Raw genomic sequence first — 7528 nt, 5'->3', positions numbered from 1 at the left:
CCTGTGTAATGTAGCTGCCAAAGCTCGGTTCGTGCCAAATCTGAAGGTCCTAGGTCAACTACAAGGCAGCAAAAGCGGAAAAAAAGTTTTTCAAAAAGTAAAACTTGACTTGCTGTGCTCCTTATTTGTCGACTGCAACAACTTAGATGCTTAAATTACGTACAGAGTGGTGCACCCGCAAGGCTCATCACGCGACTTTAACTGCCAGAAGATAAATGTAAGCGTTTCCGAGAGAAATGCGTCCATTGTGACGATTTGTAGTTACGTCATTTCGAAAACAAATGTATTAAACGTAAGATTTTCTGCGGTTTTTTCTACACATTACAACTTCTGGCTTTTTCTTGTGTAATGTGGCTGCCAAAGCTCGGTTCGTGCCAAATCTTAAGTTCCTAGGTCAACTACAAGGCAGCAAAAGCGGCCAAAATTTTTTTCAAAAAGTAAAACTTGACTTGCTGTGCTCCTTATTTGTCGAGTGCAACAACTTAGATGCTTAAATTACGTACAGAGTGGTGCACCCGCAAGGCTCATCACGCGACTTTAATTGGCAGAAGATAAATGTAAACGTTTGCGATAGAAATGCGTCCATTGTGACGATTTGCAGTTACGTCATTTCGAAAACAAATGTATTAAACGTAAGATTTTCTGCGGTTTTTCCTACACATTACCACTTCTGGCTTTTTCTTGTGTAATGTGGCTGCCAGAGCTCGGTTCGTGCCAAATCTTAAGGTCCTAGGTCAACTACAAGGCAGCAAAAGCGGCCAAAAATTGAGTTTCAAAAACTAAAACTTGACTTGCTGTGTTCCTTACTTGACGACTGCAACAACTTAGATGCTTAAATTAAGTACAGGGTAATGCACCCGCAAGGCTCATGACGCGACTTTAACTGCCAGAAGATAAATGTAAACGTTTCCGATAGAAATGCGTCCATTGTGACGATTAGCATTTACGTCATTTCAAAAACAAATGTATTATACGTAAGATTTTCTGCGGTTTTTTCTACACAATACCACTTCTGTCTTTTTCTTGTGTAATGTGGCTGCCAGAGCTCGGTTCGCGCCAAACCTTAAGGTCCTAGGTCAACTACAAGGCAGCAAAAGCGGCCAACAATTGAGTTTTCAAAAACTAAAACTTGACTTGCTGTCCTCCTTACTTGTCGACTGCAACAACTTAGATGCTTAAATTACGTACAGAGTGGTGCACCCGCAAGGCCCATCACACGACTTTAACTGCCAGAAGATAAATGTAAATGTTTCCGATAGAAATGCGGCCATTGTGACGATTTGCAGTTACGTCATTTCGAAAACAAATGTATTAAACGTAAGATTTTCTGCGGTTTTTTCTACACATTATCACTTCTGGCTTTCCTTGTGTAATGTGGCTGCCAGAGCTCGGTTCGTGCCAAATCTTAAGGTCCTAGGTCAACTACAAGGTAGCAAAAGCGGCCAAAAATTGAGTTTTCGAAAACTAAAACTTGACTTGCTGTGCTCCTTACTTGTGGACTGCAACAACTTAGATGCTTAAATTACGTACAGGGTGGTGCACCCGCAAGGCTCATCACGCGAATTTAACTGCCAGAAGATAAATGTAAACGTTTCCGATAGAAATGCGTCCACTGTGACGATTTGCAGTTACGTCATTACGAAAACAAATGTATTAAACGTAAGATTTTCTGCGGTTTTTTCTATACATTACCACTTCTGGCTTTTTCTTGTGTAATGTGGCTGCCAAAGCTCGGTTCGTGCCAAATCTTAAGGTCCTAGGTCAACTACAAGGCAGCAAAAGCGGCCGAAAATTGAGTTTTCAAAAACTAAAACTTGACTTGCTGTACTCCTTACTTGTCGACTGCAACAACTTAGATGCTTAAATTACGTACAGGGTTGTGCACCCACAAGGCTCATCACGCCACTTTAACTGCCAGAAGATAAATGTAAACGTTTCCGATAGAAATGCGTCCATTGTGACGATTTGCAGTTACGTCATTTCGAAAACAAATGTACTAAACGCAAGATTTTCTGCGGTTTTTTCTACACATTACCACTTCTGGCTTTTTCTTGTGTAATGTGGCTGCCAGTTGTCGGTTCGTGCCAAATCTTAAGGTCCTAGGTCAACTACAAGGCAGCAAAATCGGCCAAAAATTGAGTTTTCAAAAACTAAAACTCGACTTGCTTTGCTCCTTACTTGTCGACTGCAACAACTTAGATGCTAAAATTACGTACAGAGTGGTGCACCCGAAAAGCTCATCACGCGACTTTAACTGCCAGAAGATAAATGTAAGCGTTTCCGAGAGAAATGCGTCCATTGTGACGATTTGTAGTTACGTCATTTCGAAAACAAATGTATTAAACGTAAGATTTTTTGCGGTTTTTTCTACACATTACTACTTCTGGCTTTTTCTTATGTAATGTGGCTGCCAGAGCTCGGTTTGTGCCAAATCTTAAGGTCCTAGGTCAACTACAAGGCAGCAAAAGCGGCCAACAATTGAGTTTTCAATAACTAAAACGTGACTTGCTCTGCTCCTTATTTGTCGACTGCAACAACTTAGATGCTTAAATTTCGTACAGAGTGGTGCACCCGAAAGGCTCATCACGCACCTTTAACTGCCAGAAGATAAATGTTAACGTTTGCGATAGAAATGCGGCCATTGTGACGATTTGTAGTTACGTCATTTCGAAAACAAATGTATTAAACGTAAGATTTTCTCGGTTTTTTCTACACATTACCACTTCTGGCTTTTTCTTGTGTAATGTGGCAGCTAGAGCTCGGTTCGTGCCAAATCTTAAGGTCCTAGGTCAACTACAAGGCAGCAAATGCGGCCAAAAATTGAGTTTTCAAAAACTAAAACTTGACTTGCTGTGCTCCTTACTTGTCGACTGCAACAACTTAGATGCTTACATTACGTACAAGGTGGTGCACCCGCAAGGCTCATCACAGGACTTTAACTGCCAGAAGATAAATGTAAATGTTTACGATAGAAATGCGTCCATTGTGACGATTTGCAGTTACGTCATTTCGAAATCAAATGTATTAAACGTAAGATTTTCTGCGATTTTTTCTACACATTACCACTTCTGGCTTTTTCTTGTGTAATGTGGCTGCTAGAGCTCGGTTCGTGCCAAATCTTAAGGTCCTAGGTCAACTACAAGGCAGCAAAAGCGGCAAAAAATTGAGTTCTCAAAACCTAAAACTTGACTTGGTGTGCTCCTTACTTGTCGACTGCAACAACTTAGATGCTTAAATTACGTACAGAGTGGTGCACCCGCAAGGCGCACGACGCGACTTTAACTGCCCGAAGATAAATGTAAACGTTTCCGATAGAAATGCGTCCATTGTGACGATTTGCAGTTACGTCATTTCGAAAACAAATGTATTAAACGTAAGAATCTCTGCGGTTTTTTCTACACATTACCTCTTCTGGCTTTTTCCTGTGTAATGTGGCTGCCAAAGCTCGGTTCGTGCCAAATCTGAAGGTCCTAGGTCAACTACAAGGCAGCAAAAGCGGCCAAAAAGTTTTTCAAAAAGTAAAACTTGACTTGCTGTGCTCCTTATTTGTCGACTGCAACAACTTAGATGCTTAAATTACGTACAGAGTGGTGCACCCGCAAGGCTCATCACGCGACTTTAACTGCCAGAAGATAAATGTAAGCGTTTCCGAGAGAAATGCGTCCATTGTGACGATTTGTAGTTACGTCATTTCGAAAACAAATGTATTAAACGTAAGATTTTCTGCGGTTTTTTCTACACATTACCACTTCTGGCTTTTTCTTGTGTAATGTGGCTGCCAAAGCTCGGTTCGTGCCAAATCTTAAGTTCCTAGGTCAACTACAAGGCAGCATAAGCGGCCAAAATTTTTTTCAAAAAGTAAAACTTGACTTGCTATGCTCCTTATTTGTCGACTGCAACAACTTAGATGCTTAAATTACGTACAGGGTGGTGCACCCGCAAGGCTCATCACGCGAATTTAACTGCCAGAAGATAAATGTAAACGTTTCCGATAGAAATGCGTCCACTGTGACGATTTGCAGTTACGTCATTACGAAAACAAATGTATTAAACGTAAGATTTTCTGCGGTTTTTTCTATACATTACCACTTCTGGCTTTTTCTTGTGTAATGTGGCTGCCAAAGCTCGGTTCGTGCCAAATCTTAAGGTCCTAGGTCAACTACAAGGCAGCAAAAGCGGCCGAAAATTGAGTTTTCAAAAACTAAAACTTGACTTGCTGTACTCCTTACTTGTCGACTGCAACAACTTAGATGCTTAAATTACGTACAGGGTTGTGCACCCACAAGGCTCATCACGCCACTTTAACTGCCAGAAGATAAATGTAAACGTTTCCGATAGAAATGCGTCCATTGTGACGATTTGCAGTTACGTCATTTCGAAAACAAATGTACTAAACGCAAGATTTTCTGCGGTTTTTTCTACACTTTACCACTTCTGGCTTTTTCTTGTGTAATGTGGCTGCCAGAGCTCGGTTCGTGCCAAATCTTAAGGTCCTAGGTCAACTACAAGGCAGCAAAATCGGCCAAAAATTGAGTTTTCAAAAACTAAAACTCGACTTGCTTTGCTCCTTACTTGTCGACTGCAACAACTTAGATGCTAAAATTACGTACAGAGTGGTGCACCCGCAAAGCTCATCACGCGACTTTAACTGCCAGAAGATAAATGTAAGCGTTTCCGAGAGAAATGCGTCCATTGTGACGATTTGTAGTTACGTCATTTCGAAAACAAATGTATTAAACGTAAGATTTTTTGCGGTTTTTTCTACACATTACCACTTCTGGCTTTTTCTTGTGTAATGTGGCAGCCAGAGCTCGGTTCGTGCCAAATAATAAGGTCCTACGTCAACTACAAGGCAGCAAAAGCGGCCAAAAATTGAGTTTTCAAAAATTAAAACTCGACTTGCTGTGCTCCTTACTTGACGACTGCAACAACTTAGATGCTTAAATTACGTACAGGGTGGTGCACCCGCAATGCTCATCACGCGACTGTAACTGCCACAAGATAAATGTAAACGTTTCCGATAGAAATGCGTCCATTGTGACGATTTGCAGTTACGTCATTTCAAAAAAACATGTATTAAACGTAAGATTTTCTGCGGTTTTTTCTACACATTACCACTTCTGGCTTTTCCTTGTGTAATGAGGCTGCCAGAGCTCGTTTCGTGCCAAACCTTAATGTCGTAGGTCAACTACAAGGCAGCAAAAGCGGCCAACAATTGAGTTTTCAAAAACTAAAACTTGACTTGCTGTGCTTCTTACTTGTCGACTGCAACAACTTAGATGCTTAAATTACGTACAGGGTAATGCACCCGCAAGGCTCATGGCGCGACTTTAACTGCCAGAAGATAAATGTAAACGTTTCCGATAGAAATGCGTCCATTGTGACGATTTTCAGTTACGTCATTTCAAAAACAAATGTATCAAACGTAAGATTTTCTGCGGTTTTTTCTACACATTACCACTTCTGTCTTTTTCTTGTGTAATGTGGCTGCCAGAGCTCGGTTCGTGCCAAATCGTAAGGTCCTAGGTCAACTACAAGGCAGCAAAATCGGCCAAAAATAGAGTTTTCAAAAACTAAAACTTTACTAATTGTGCTCCTTACTTGTCGACTGCGACAACTTAGATGCTTAAATTACGTACATAGTGTAGCGCCCGCAAGGCTCATCACGCGACTTTAATTGCCAGAAGATAAATGTAACCGTTTCCGATAGAAATGTGTCCATTGTGACGATTTGCAGTTCCGTCATTTCGAAAACAAATGTATTAAACGTAAGATTATCTGCGGTTTTTTCTACACATTACCACTTCTGGCTTTTTCTTGTGTCACGTGGCTGCCAGAGCTCGGTTCGTGCGAAATCTGAAGGTCCTAGGTCAACTACAATGCAGCAAAAGCGGCCAAAAATTGAGTTTTCAAAAACTAAAACTTGATTTGCTGTGCTCATTATTTGTCGACTGCAACACCTTAGTAGCTTAAATCACGTACAGAGTGGTGCACCCGCAAGGCTCATCACGCGACTTTAAGTGCCAGAAGATAAATGTAAACGTTTCCGATGGAAATGCGTCCATTGTGACGATTTGCAGTTACGTCATTTCGAAAACAAATGTATTAAACGTAAGATTTTCTGCGGTTTTTTCTTCACATTACCACTTCTGGCTTTTTCTTGTGTAATGTGGCTGCCAGAGCTCGGTTCGTGCCAAATCTTAAGGTCCTAGTTCAACTACAAGGCAGCAAAAGCGGCCAAAAATTGAGTTTTCGAAAACTAAAACTTGACTTGCTGTGCACCTTACTTGTCGACTGCAACTACTTAGATGCTTAAATCACGTACAGAGTGGTGCACCCGCAAGGCTCATCACGCGGCATTAACTGCCAGAAGACAAATGTAAACGTTTCCGAGAGAAATGCGTCCATTGTGACGATTTGCAATTACCTCATTTCGAAAACAAATGTATTAAACGCAAGATTTCCTGCGGTTTTTTCTACACATTACCACTTCTGGCTTTTTTTTTTTTTGTGTAATGTGGCCGCCAGAGCTCGGTTCGTGCCAAATAATAAGGTCCTACGTCAACTACAAGGCAGCAAAAGCGGCCAAAAATTGATTTTTCAAAACCTAAAACTCGACTTGCTGTGCTCCTTACTTGTCGACTGCCAGAACTTAGATGCTTAAATTACGTACAGAGTGGTGCACCCAGAAGGCACATCACGCGACTTTAACTGCCAGAAGATAAATGTAAACGTTTGCGATAGAAATGCGTCCATTGTTACGATTTGCAGTTACGTCATTTCGAAAACAAATTTATTACACGTAAGATTTTCTGCGGTTTTTTCTACACATTGCCACTTCTGGCTTTTTCTTGTATAATGTGGCTGCCAGAGCTCGGTTCGTGCCAAATCTTAAGGTCCTAGGTCAACTACAAGGCAGCAAAAGCGGACAAAAATTGAGTTTTCAAAAACTAAACATGACTTGCTGTGCTGCTTACTTGTCGACTGCAACAACTTTGATGCTTCAATTACGTACAGGGTGGTGCACCCGCAAGGCTCATCACGCCACTTTACTTGCCAGAAGATAAATGTAAACGTCTCCGATAGAAATGCGTCCATTGTGACGATTTGCAGTTACGTCATTTCGAAAACAAATGTATTAAACGTAAGATTTTCTGCGGTTTTTTCTACACATTACCATATCTGGCTTTTTCTTGTGTAATGTGGTTGCCAGAGCTCGGTTCGTGCCAAATCTTAAGGTCCTAGGTCAACTACAAGGCAGAGAAAGCGGCCAAAAATTGAGTTTTCAAAAACTAAAACTTGACTTGCTGTGCTCCTTACTTGTCGACTGCAACAACTTAGATGCTTCAATTACGTACAGGGTGGTGCACCCGCAAGGCTCATGACGCCACTTTAACTGCCAGAAGATAAATGTAAACGTTTTCGATGGAAATGCGTCCATTGTGACGATTTGCAGTTACGTCATTTCAAAAACAAATGTATTAAACGTAAGATTTTCTGCGGTTTTTTCTACACATTCCCACTTCTC

This window comes from Schistocerca cancellata, chromosome 11 (assembly GCF_023864275.1).
Source record: "Schistocerca cancellata isolate TAMUIC-IGC-003103 chromosome 11, iqSchCanc2.1, whole genome shotgun sequence".
NCBI classification, from domain to species: domain Eukaryota; kingdom Metazoa; phylum Arthropoda; class Insecta; order Orthoptera; family Acrididae; genus Schistocerca; species Schistocerca cancellata.
The sequence above is the reverse complement of the archived record's forward strand: the minus strand, read 5'-3'. Positions refer to the sequence as shown.